The sequence below is a fragment of the Topomyia yanbarensis genome, chromosome 3 (assembly GCF_030247195.1).
Source record: "Topomyia yanbarensis strain Yona2022 chromosome 3, ASM3024719v1, whole genome shotgun sequence".
Classification (NCBI taxonomy): Eukaryota; Metazoa; Arthropoda; class Insecta; order Diptera; family Culicidae; genus Topomyia; species Topomyia yanbarensis.
In genome coordinates, this window is record NC_080672.1 from 223,528,189 (window position 1) to 223,540,688 (window position 12,500).

Sequence of the window (12,500 nt, forward strand, 5' to 3'; positions counted from 1 at the left end):
AATACAAAAACACAAAAATTCATAAATGCAAAAGTTCAAAGGATCAATAAATAAAAAATCAAGAGATGCAAATATCAAATACTCAAAAATCCTCAAAAATTAAATTATTTAGGAATTCAAAAAGTTAGATTTAAAAATTCATGAATTTTAGAATTTTAGAAATTTCAAAAATTCAATAATTCGAAAGTTTAAAAAATTAAATATAGAAAAATTTCAAAATTCAAAAATAAAAATGTCAGAAATAGGAATCTTTAATTTGGAAAAATTGTGCCAGTTTTTCACATTTATTGATAGCAGGTATCCTTACGAGTACACTCATATCATTCTTAAACCTTAATTATTATTTTCTGATTTTTAAATTAAAAAAAACCAAATTAAATTCAACCAACAAACTGACCGACCAAATGACGTATCAGCAAATATCTCGTTCGCCTCATTGTTAACCGGGACAGCACCCCACACATCATGATCTGGTACTTTGTCAATCCGCTAACAGCCTGCCATTCCAAGTTTCATCTGCAAACTATGGTAGATCTGATAAGGCAACCTATAGAGTCGTGCAAGTCGCATGGGTTTGGATGTGTTATTGTCCTAAAAGGAGACAAACTAAAAAATGTTTTTTTCAATAGTTTCGGGCCTAAAAATTGGAAAAGGACTGAGATATTAACTCACGGTACTAATCTGCATCAGAATATGCCTTAACCCGCACATCCCTAAAGATCCCTATTCACCGCAATACAATACAATACAATAAAAATTCAAATTTGAAATGATTCAGAAATGCAGAAATACAAAAATGCAAAAATTAAAAATACAAAAATATGAAGAAACAATAATACAAAAATACAAAAATCCTATAATACAGACAAAAAATCCAAAATTACAAAAATATAATAACAAAAATGCAATAATTCGGAAAGGTAGAAATACAGAAATACAAAATTTAAAAATACAAAAGTACGAAAACACAAAAATGTAATAATACAAAAATAGGAAAACACAAAAATGCAATAAAACCTGTTTTAATCCACCTAGTGGTGTAATTGTGTCTTTCTCTTTTGTCAAAGCTGGTTACGTTCACTATAACATTGAGGAAATGGTTATTACATTCTTATTACACTTGGTAAGTATATATGAGTGCACGACTGCTACGAACCTGATGAGCAACATGTCGACGCTGACACACTTGAGACAAACAAAAATATAATATTTAATTAGCTTTCTGCTTTCGCTCCGCTGCGAACATACACTTCATCAATCTGGAGCGAATCCAGTATCGTTGCTTGCGTATTGCCTTGGGTTGCATGCACTCGACCCATACGATGAGTCTCGAAGTGCTGGCGGGCGTTCTACCGCTGAAAAATCGATTCTGGGACCTCTCATATCGATTGCTCATTCGATGCAATATTCTGAACCCATTGGTGATTGCAAATTGCGAAAGGCTTGTCGAGCTTAATTCTCAGACCCGATTCATGTCCTTGTACTTCGATTACATGGCACAGACCATCAATTCATCTACATATAACGTCAACCGTGCTCATCTCTTAGATACTTCTGATCCAACTGTATTTTTCGATACATCCATGAAGGAAGAGATTTATGGAATTCCGGATCATATTCGCCCACAAGTGGTCCCAAATATTTTCTATAACAAATACCATCAAGTCGACTGCGCCAAAATGTTCTACACTGACGGATCAATTCTCGACGGGTCCACAGGCTTCGGTATCTTCAACGAAAATCTTGCTGCCTCATTCAAACTCAATGATCCTGCTTCAATTTACGTCGCAGAATTAGCTGCCATTCAGTATACTCTCGGGATCATTGACACCCTGCCCTCAGACCATTACTTCATCGTTTCGGATAGTCTCAGCTCCATTGAGGCCATCCGTGCGGCGAAGCCTGGAAAGCACTCACCGTATTTCCTGGGGAAAATACGGGAATATCTGAGTGCTTTATCTGAAAAATCTTACCAGATTACCTTGGTTTGGGTCCCGTCACATTGTTCTATTGCGGGCAATGAGAAGGCGGACTCTTTAGCCAAGGTGGGCGCATTAGAAGGCGACACTTACGAAAGACCAATTTGCTTCAACGAATTTTTCAGTATCTCTCGTCAGAGGACGCTCGATAGTTGGCAAACCTCATGGAGCAATGGGCATCTGGGACGGTGGCTACATTCCATTATCCCGAAGGTATCAACGAATGCTTGGTTTAAGGGGTTGGATGTGAACCGGGACTTTATTCGTACGATGTCAAGGATCATGTCCAACAATTACTCGTTTGACGCGCATCTCCGTCGTATAGGGCTTGCTGAAAATAATCATTGTGTTTGTGAGAACGGCTATCACGACATCGAGCATGTTGTTTGGCTGTGCGCAGAGTACTGTGTTGCCAGGTCCCAACTAATAGATTCCCTTCGGGCCCGAGGTAGATCACCCTATGTGCCAGTCCGGGACGTCCTGGCAAACCGTGACCACCCCTATATTTTTCTTATCTATATCTTTTTGAAAACCATTGATGTCCAAGTTTAATACATTTTACCCTCTCTCATTCACAGTAGAATCTCACCAACCTATCCCTGTATCTACAATATGGCATTGCTTCATGAGTCTTCGGTGCACACTCTTCTTGATAACCGTCTATCCAGAACATCATGACATACCGCACATGCAGATGATATAGAGTGCCAATAATTATCCGAAATATCGACCCTCCCCTCGCCCCTGCAATTACAGGCTGGAAACTACAACACTACAACAAAGTGTGCATATCCGCCACAATGATCAATCAGCAAACGACGATGTCAATTACACAATATGTATCCCACTTCCTACCTTTTTCCTTTACTTACATAAGAGGGGAGCAAGCCGCCCCTAAATACGGCTTTCCCTTCCCCCACTAACATGTGACATGTAATATAAAAAAAATGAATTATCGGCCTCGTTAAGCTACAGCATTTGGGCCTAAATAAACGTATTTTAAGGAAGCATTTAATTAGCTTAACAGCGCGAGTTCAATGTTGTCTTCACTTTAACATATTTTGAAATGCGCAGTGGTGGGAAAGGGTAGGGGCATAATTAGTGGGAGGGGAGGATGCGTTAGGAAAAACCTAACATATTTGGGGTGAAGGGAATGCGGGTGTGATGTTGGTCAAAGAGAGGGGGAGGGGGGTGAAGGTAAGAGAGTTGGAAAGGGGTATGAGAGGAAGGAGGGGTAGATGGGGGGTGCAACTTCATTCTATGCCTTCCATTTGAGACTAGGTTAGTGAAAATTGGTTCAGTCATCACCGAAGTGGCTTTAGTTCTGAAATATGTCCGGAACCCGTCACTTCCGGAATTATCGATAGTGGACAATATATTCCAAGAATCTAGGCCAGCGAATCGAAGTATTTTGATGTTCATTTCAATAGATTTTTAAACTATGAGGTGTTACGATTGTACCGGTTTATATGAGAAATTCCTTTGTAACCGCAATAACCAAACTGTAACTCCGGAACCAAAAATCAAGACTAAATGAAATTCAATGGCAGTCAATGGAAGTATTATGTCTTTAATTTGAAATCAAGTTTGTAAAAATCGGTTATGAGTTCGCTGGAAAATAGGGAGATATTAGCTTAGGAACTTGGCGGGCTCCCCGGGGGCATCAATAACCGTCATAGGTGGCCAATGTGGTCAAAACTACTTTGATTGGTTATTGATATAGAACCGCAAATCCAAGTAATGTTGAACCTATTTGAATATGTATTATATCATTCGGGCATCATGGTGTTACCAGTTTATAAGGGAATTTGCTGTGTGACCGTACTCTTCAATTCGTAACTCCGGAACCGGAAGTCGAATCAACTCAAATTTATATAGCAGCTTATGGGAGCATTATACCTGTTATTTGAAACTAAGTTTAAGTAAATCGGTTTAGCCATCTCTGAGAAAATTGAGTTAAATTATTTGACACACACATATATACACATACGCAGACATTTTGCTATCTCGAACTGAATCGAATGGTATAAGAGACTCGGCTATGCTGGGCTCGTTTAATTGGTCGATATTCCGACCGATTGCATAACCTTTCTATATAAGAAAACCAAAAAGGTGCGAAATCAGCAAAGTTCCAAAAAGTCTATTTTTCTCAAAAACATTTTTTTCGGTGTAACATAAAATCTCGACGTTTCATGAATTTTATGGACATTAAAGGAAATACGAATTAAATTTCTGAAATTTCATGGGGTCCCCCCTTCGAAATAAAAATGCAAAATACAAAAATGTGAAAATTCAAAAATACAACAACCCAGAAAACTAAAACAAAAATGCAAAAATATAAAAATACATAAATACAAAAATACAGAAATCCAAAAATACTTGAACGCAAAAGTTCTAAATACAAAAATATACAAATACAGCAATACAAAAATTCAATAATGCAAAAATACAACAATACGAAAATTTGAAAATACAAAAATGCAAAAATAGAAAAATATAAAAATGCAAGAATACAAAAATACAAATATACTAATATACAAAAATATAAAAATACAAAAATGCAAAAATACGAAAACACAAACATACAAAAATGTAGAAATACAAAATTACAAAAATGCGAGAATACCATAATACAAAATGGCAAAGTACACAAATACAAAAACACAATTATGTGTTATTAATTACAAAAATATAAAATATACGAAAATGCAAAAGTCCTAGGAAACAAAAAATTTAGAAATACAAAAATACAAGTTGATAAAAAGTACAAAAATTCAAGAGATAAAAATTTAAAAAAAGCAAAATTTTCAAAAAAAAAGCAAATTCAAAAATTTAAAATCAAAGAGCTTAAAAATCCAAAAACTAAATACAAATATTCAAAAATACGCAAATAAATTGAAAATTTCCAAAATTCAACAGCTCGAAATATCAGAAATTGAAGCTTTTAAAAATTTTAATACTCAAAAAAATTTAAAATGATGGATTCAAAAATTCCTTTCATTATTATATTTTCAAAATCTTGAATTTATAAACTTTTAAATATTTTTTCTTAAATTTATAAATTCCTGATAAAATGTTCACAAATTTTTAAAATTCTATATGCTTAAATTTTCAAGATTTGAAGCGTTTAAATTTTTAAATTATTAAACTATTAACTTTTTAAATTTTTGAAATTTTAAAATTTTTGAATTTTTAAATTTAAAATTTCTTAAATTATTAAATTTTTAAATATTGAAATTTCTGAATTTTAATGTTTTAATTCTTTAACTTTTAAATTCTAATTTGAAATTTTTTTATATTGAAATCTTTAAATTTCAAAATATTTTGATATTCAAATTTCTTAAATTTTTGTTTTTAAATCTCTACATTTTTGCATTCCTTAATATTGAAATCTTTAAATTATAAAATATTTAAATTTTTAGATATTTAAACTATTATATTTTTAAAATTTTTAGGTTTCTCAATCTTTAAATCTTAAAATTTTTAAATTTTCGAATGTATAAATTTTTAGATCCTTGAATTTTTAAATTTTTAGTATCCTTAAACTTTTTAAATTCAAATTTTTTGTCTTTTTGGATTTTGCCTTTCTCATATAGAAAGGTTATGCAATCACTCTGAAAAACGTCAACCTAATCCCGGCCCGGAGGGCCGAGTGTCATATCCCATTCGACTCAGTTCGTCGAGATCGGAAAAAGTCTGTATGTGTGTGTGTGTGTGTATGTGTGTGTGTATGTGTGTGTATGTGTGTGTGTGTGTATGCATGTGCGTATGTGTCAAATAATGTCACTCATTTTTCTCAGAGATGGCTGGACCGATTTGCCCAAACTTAGTCTCAAATGAAAGGTGCAACCTTCCCATCGGCTGCTATTGAATTTTGGATCGATCGGAATTCTGGTTCCGGAATTACGGGTTTCAGAGTGCGGCCACACAGAAATTTCTCATATAAACTATAGGAAAAATTAAAAATAGAATTTTTATTTTTGATGCTAAATGTGTTCAAGGTGCATGAAACGTCGAGATTTGATGCAAACTCGAAAAAAAAAATTTGACTACGATTCACTTTTTTGGATTTTGGCACATTTTTGCCTTTCTCATATAGAAAGGTTATGCAATCACTCTGAAAAACGTCAACCTAATCCCGGCCCGGAGGGCCGAGTGTCATATCCCATTCGACTCAGTTCGTCGAGATCGGAAAAAGTCTGTATGTGTGTGTGTATGTATGTATGTGTGTGTGTGTGTGTGTATGTGTGTGTATGTGTGTGTGTGTGTATGTATGTGCGTATGTGTCAAATAATGTCACTCATTTTTCTCAGAGATGGCTGGACCGATTTGCCCAAACTTAGTCTCAAATGAAAGGTGCAACCTTCCCATCGGCTGCTATTGAATTTTGGATCGATCGGAATTCTGGTTCCGGAATTACGGGTTTCAGAGTGCGGCCACACAGAAATTTCTCATATAAACTATAGGAAAAATTAAAAATAGAATTTTTATTTTTGATGCTAAATGTGTTCAAGGTGCATGAAACGTCGAGATTTGATGCAAACTCGAAAAAAAAATTTGACTACGATTCACTTTTTTGGATTTTGGCACATTTTTGCCTTTCTCATATAGAAAGGTTATGCAATCACTCTGAAAAACGTCAACCTAATCCCGGCCCGGAGGGCCGAGTGTCATATCCCATTCGACTCAGTTCGTCGAGATCGGAAAAAGTCTGTATGTGTGTGTGTATGTATGTATGTGTGTGTATGTGTGTGTATGTGTGTGTGTATGTGTGTATGTATGTGCGTATGTGTCAAATAATGTCACTCATTTTTCTCAGAGATGGCTAGACCGATTTGCCCAAACTTAGTCTCAAATGAAAGGTGCAACCTTCCCATCGGCTGCTATTGAATTTTGGATCGATCGGAATTCTGGTTCCGGAATTACGGGTTTCAGAGTGCGGCCACACAGAAATTTCTCATATAAACTATAGGAAAAATTAAAAATAGAATTTTTATTTTTGATGCTAAATGTGTTCAAGGTGCATGAAACGTCGAGATTTGATGCAAACTCGAAAAAAAAATTTGACTACGATTCACTTTTTTGGATTTTGGCACATTTTTGCCTTTCTCATATAGAAAGGTTATGCAATCACTCTGAAAAACGTCAACTTAATCCCGGCCAAATTTTTTTTTCGACTCGTTTAGGGTTTCTGGATTTTAACAGGGGCGTAGTTGATGGTTTACGGAGAGGGGTTACACCCCCCCCCCCCTCTACTGTTCGCGCCCCTCCTTTAAAAATCTCCTTAAATCACCCCTCAGACCACCACCCCATCCAGCCCTCATACCCCTCCCTTTCAACCCCGTCATCTTTAAACCACCACTGTATCACAAAGCAAACCAATTTAAGCTGGGGAGTCGTTCGTTCATGGGACTTTCGCCCTCTTCACATACCCAGCCCCGCATGACAAAATGAGTTAGCAAGCAGATAACATTGATCTAATGATGATTAGGCTAATGGAGTATGATATTTTTTTGTTTCAAGTGTTTCACCGTCGACACGTAGCTCATCAAGTTCGTGGCTGGCATGCCATTGTGTATAAGTGCAAAGTGTACTAAGAATGTAATGGACATTTCCACAATTATGTTGAACATAAAAAGCCTCCGTGCCATAGTTTAGAGAAATGAGAAAGGCACAATTGCACCACTAGGTGGATTAAAACAGGTTTTTTTACTTTTCAATTTTTTAATATTAAAACTTGAAAATTTTTATATTCACAAATTTTTTTATTTTTTGATCCTCAAATTCTTTTCAATTTTGATTTTTCCTAACTTTTAAATCTTTGTTTTTGAAATTACCTTTAAATTCAAAAATTTCAAAAAATTTAAGTTTCGAAATTTCAAACATTAAAATCTTTAAATTTCTAAACTTTTAAATTTAAAAAAAAATTATTTCAAAAGTTTGAATAGTTAAATTTTTACATTCCAAGATTTTAAAATTTTTGAATTCCCAAATTTTTAAATTCTTATGTTTTTAAATTTCTAAACCTGTAAATTTTTCCAATCCTCAAATTTTCGCATCTCTAAATTTTTAGGTTCTCAAATTAATAAATTTTCAAATCTCAAAATTTTTGAATCGGTAAATTTTTAGATTCACATATTTTTAAATTTATGAAACTTAATATTTCCAAATTTTTAAATTTATTGATTTTAAAATTTCCAAATTTTTAGATTCTTAATTTTTTTGCCGAGTTTCTATGTACGCATTTGAGTAGAATACGTGAGTATGGAATTTAAGGAAGTCGCTATAATAGACCTTTCTCGTCAGACCTAACACCTGTTTTTCTTATTTTTAATCGAAAGATTACACAATTATAAGAACATTTCCGTAAAAATGAGATTTTTAGGAGCTATCATGATTTTTTAAAATTTGAAATATGCAAGAATGTTGAATATTTTTTTCACCTCAGCAAGAATGGTGGGACTTAAAATGTGCGTTTGGGCAGCACTGTTTTGAATATTTTCACTTAAGTCCTTGGCAACGCGGTAAATGAAGTGGTGAATCGCAGTACAAAATTCATTAGCAATGTAAACAAACTAAAATGAACCTCTCGCTGTAGAACATTGGATGCATTGGATGAAAATGTTTAACCTCACTTTTTTGACATTTCGCAGAGCTTGTTTACATAGGCTTAGAATTTTTTTTTCGACCACAGTATGAGAAACTTGATTTGGTTTACGAATATCTTGTATTAACAAGCTCGCTAGGCTTTCATTTTTATTTGACGTCATTAGGCAATGTTCCATTAAATTTGGCATTTAGATTTTTCTTGTCCACGATTCGTTGAAATAAGCGATTTTATTTGTTGCGATCAATTTAACTTGTTTTGTTTTTTTTGCTGAATTACAACATTAGCCATAAAACATTTTGATGATCTCTGGTAATTGGTAATCTCTAGTAATCCTTGAAATTATATACATCGCAATATAGGTCCGCACCAGTTGCAGCCGCTCCACCTCGCCGGAATCGAGTTAGCCGATGGTCCAGTCTGCGTCACACTCGGCTGTCGCTGCACCAATGGTAGCTCCCAACCAGGCCTTTGGATTAATTGCTCAAATCGCAGCTACTGCTGGTAGTGTAGCGATCGGCTTCGTCGGTAACACCGTTGGACATGCCCTCATCGGAATGTTCAGCGGTTCCGATTCACAAGAGGCAGCCTCGCTAGGACAGGCTGCCCCGGTATCGGGCGAGGCAAACACTCCGGCAGAACCATGCTCGTGGGAGATCAAGCAAATATCTTGTACCCAAGGCCAGGTCGAGTGTGATTCGGAACAATTACCAAGTATAGAAGTCCATATATATATAGCGTTCACGTGATACATTTTCCTTAAAGTTGATTGAATAAAAATAGTATAAATGTTGGCCAAATCCTGCAGCACTATAGGATCACAGATAGAGCATTAACACCAACTCACTGTGCTTCGGTGTTTTTTTGCAAACGAACTATCAGGTCTATGTTTTTATTTAGTAAATATTTTAATAAATATTAGTTCATTAGGAGTATGACTTATTTTTATTTTGATGGCGCGGTGAAGGGGTGCTTAAAGTGCGAGTCGTATCTTTAAAATCGATCACTTGAAAGTAGTATAAATAATTATAAATGCGACAACAATAAACTCATAACCATTTTAATGGTTATTTAGCCATAGGTAACGAGGAAATCGGTATGTTTTATTCATGTACATCAAAAAATACTCAGCAATAATGTAACTTATTATTAATTGTTACGTAGTATAAATGATCATAAAATGCGATAACATAAGCTCATAACCTTTCTAATGGTTATTTAGCCGTACTGCCGTGATACGCATAACTGTCCCATCTGCATAGGAAACCCAAATGGGACTGTTATGCGGATCACGGCAGCATAGGTAACGAGGCAATCGGTGTTTTATTCATGTACAACAAAAATTACTCAGCAACAATTTAATTTATTATTAATTGTTACGCGTGATTTTGTCTCCAGTGATTGGTCAAAATTGGTCGCTTTTAGAATCTGGTGCTCTAAGCATAACTGTCCCATGTTAATAGCGAATCCCATAACACATGGAACAGTATAGCGACCATACAGCTGCAACAGCGAATTTAGCATTGACATCAATATAACCAGGTTGGTTGCAAGCAGAAAGAACAATACTAGCTGGGCTGCTAGCTGTTTGTGCTACTAATAACACTTGCAGTCTGTCAAATTAACATGATTCTATGATCTAGCTTCAATGACGATGGAATATAGCCGAATCCAAAGCCTAACCCATCAGCGCATTTGATCATGTAATGGATATTATAAACTCTGAAAGAAATACATTTTATTGTTGTCTGTTTTTGAGGTTAGAACTTTTATACTATTGTGAGAATGGTCCTCAGCAACTATCCTTCCAAATCAAAAACTCGTGCTAGCAATGGCTTCGTTCAGAAGCGTCAGCATCACAAGCGATGAATATGCATGACTGACGGTCATGGTGTTGAGCGGCTAACCCTGAAATCTATCCCAAAACCGTATTCGTTCGTTCAGTCCAAGCGATATTGCGTAACTCGGGGAACAGGCAAGTGCGACGTCATGTCGTCATGGGCTTCAATTTTGTACATACAGGCACCTATAAATAACCAATCAATTTAATTATGTAGATTTAGGCCATACCGTAAATTTGGCTGACATACCCCGTATCAAGTCCCACACACATAGCACACCATCCTGGCAACCAGATGCGCCCATCTCGGCCTGCCACTGGTCTATGAAAATACATGTGATAGGACCGCAATGGCCGTTTAGGGTGAACTGCAATAGGTGGCTATCAAGCCGGAACACGTTAACAGTGTGGCCCTGGCTGCCAGTAATGACTGTACCGCCCGCCACTTCCAAACATGTCACCGGTGACCCTGCTGGTGAAACTCCAGGATACATCGAAGCTCCTCCTCGGATGCGTGATGTTGAGCTGGCAACGCTGTGGACGGATTTGAGCCGGCGAGTTGCTGAAATAAACTAATGCTTCCTGCCGAACCGCTGCGTACGCGGGCTAAAAAGAAAAAGAATTAAGGCACTTGATGACATACTCATTACAGACTGAAAATTAAATGACTTAGAATATACAGTATTTTAAAAGAACAAGTAAAATCTGTCTGCGCCCTAGGTGAGCTTAAAAAATTGCTTGAAACATAGAACTTACTTCGCCCATATGCAGACGTAAATCCCCAATCGATCTGAAAACCTTACGTGTACGTTTCCAGTCTCAAAAAATCGATTCGTTCACTCAACCGTGCGACTATCACTTTGTCACCGGCGAGGTTTATGTTAGTTACCCCATTGTTGTGGTTGTTTTCAGCTTCATATATATCCTGCAATGAAACGTCCGTCAATAGTTGTAATAAAAACCTGTTTTAATCCACCTAGCGGTGCAATTGTGCCTTTCTCATTTCTCTAAACTATGGCACGGAGGCTTTTTATGTTCAACATAATTGTGGAAATGTCCATTACATTCTTAGTACACTTTGCACTTATACACAATGGCATGCCAGCCACGAACTTGATGAGCTACGTGTCGACGGTGAAACACTTGAAACAAAAAAATATCATACTCCATTAGCCTAATCAGCATTAGATCAATGTTATCTGCTTGCTAACTCATTTTGTCATGCGGGGCTGGGTATGTGAAGAGGGCGAAAGTCCCATGAACGAACGACTCCCCAGCTTAAATTATTATGCTTTGTGATACAGTGGTGGTTTAAAGATGACGGGGTTGAAAGGGAGGGGTATGAGGGCTGGATGGGGTGGTGGTCTGAGGGGTGATTTAAGGAGATTTTTAAAGGAGGGGCGCGAACAGTAGAGGGGGGGGGGGTGTAACCCCTCTCCGTAAACCATCAACTACGCCTCTGTTAAAATCCAGAAACCCTAAACGAGTCGAAAAAAAAATTTGGCCCTCCGGGATTAGTTTGACGTTTTTCAGAGTGATTGCATAACCTTTCTATATGAGAAAGGCAAAAATGTGCCAAAATCCAAAAAAGTGAATCGTAGTCAAATTTTTTTTTCGAGTTTGCATCAAATCTCAACGTTTCATGCACCTTGAACACATTTAGCATCAAAAATAAAAATTCTATTTTTAATTTTTCCTATAGTTTATATGAGAAATTTCTGTGTGGCCGTACTCTGAAACCCGTAATTCCGGAACCAGAATTCCGATCGATCCAAAATTCAATAGCAGCCGATGGGAAGGTTGCACCTTTCATTTGAGACTAAGTTTGGGCAAATCGGTCCAGCCATCTCTGAGAAAAATGAGTGACATTGTTTGACACATACGCACATACATACACACACACACATACACACACACATACACACACATACACACACACATACATACATACACACACATACAGACTTTTTCCGATCTCGACGAACTGAGTCGAATGGGATATGACACCCACCCTCCGGGCCGGGATTAGGTTGACGTTTTTCAGAGTGATTGCATAACCTTTCTATATGAGAAA

At 36.3% G+C, this 12,500-nt stretch overlaps 1 protein-coding gene and 1 long non-coding RNA gene across 3 annotated transcripts in view; both read right to left on the reverse strand.

Moving 5' to 3' along the window:
- LOC131687829 (uridine-cytidine kinase-like 1) overlaps positions 1 to 12,500 on the reverse strand; it is a 521,941-nt gene that overhangs the window by 446,832 nt on the left and 62,609 nt on the right. The window lies entirely within an intron of this gene.
- LOC131687830 (uncharacterized) lies at positions 9,867 to 11,568 on the reverse strand. Its single transcript, XR_009305216.1, has 3 exons — positions 10,677 to 11,568; positions 10,362 to 10,612; positions 9,867 to 10,308 (listed from the first exon to the last, which is right to left on the reverse strand). It is a non-coding gene; the product is annotated as an uncharacterized LOC131687830 (long non-coding RNA).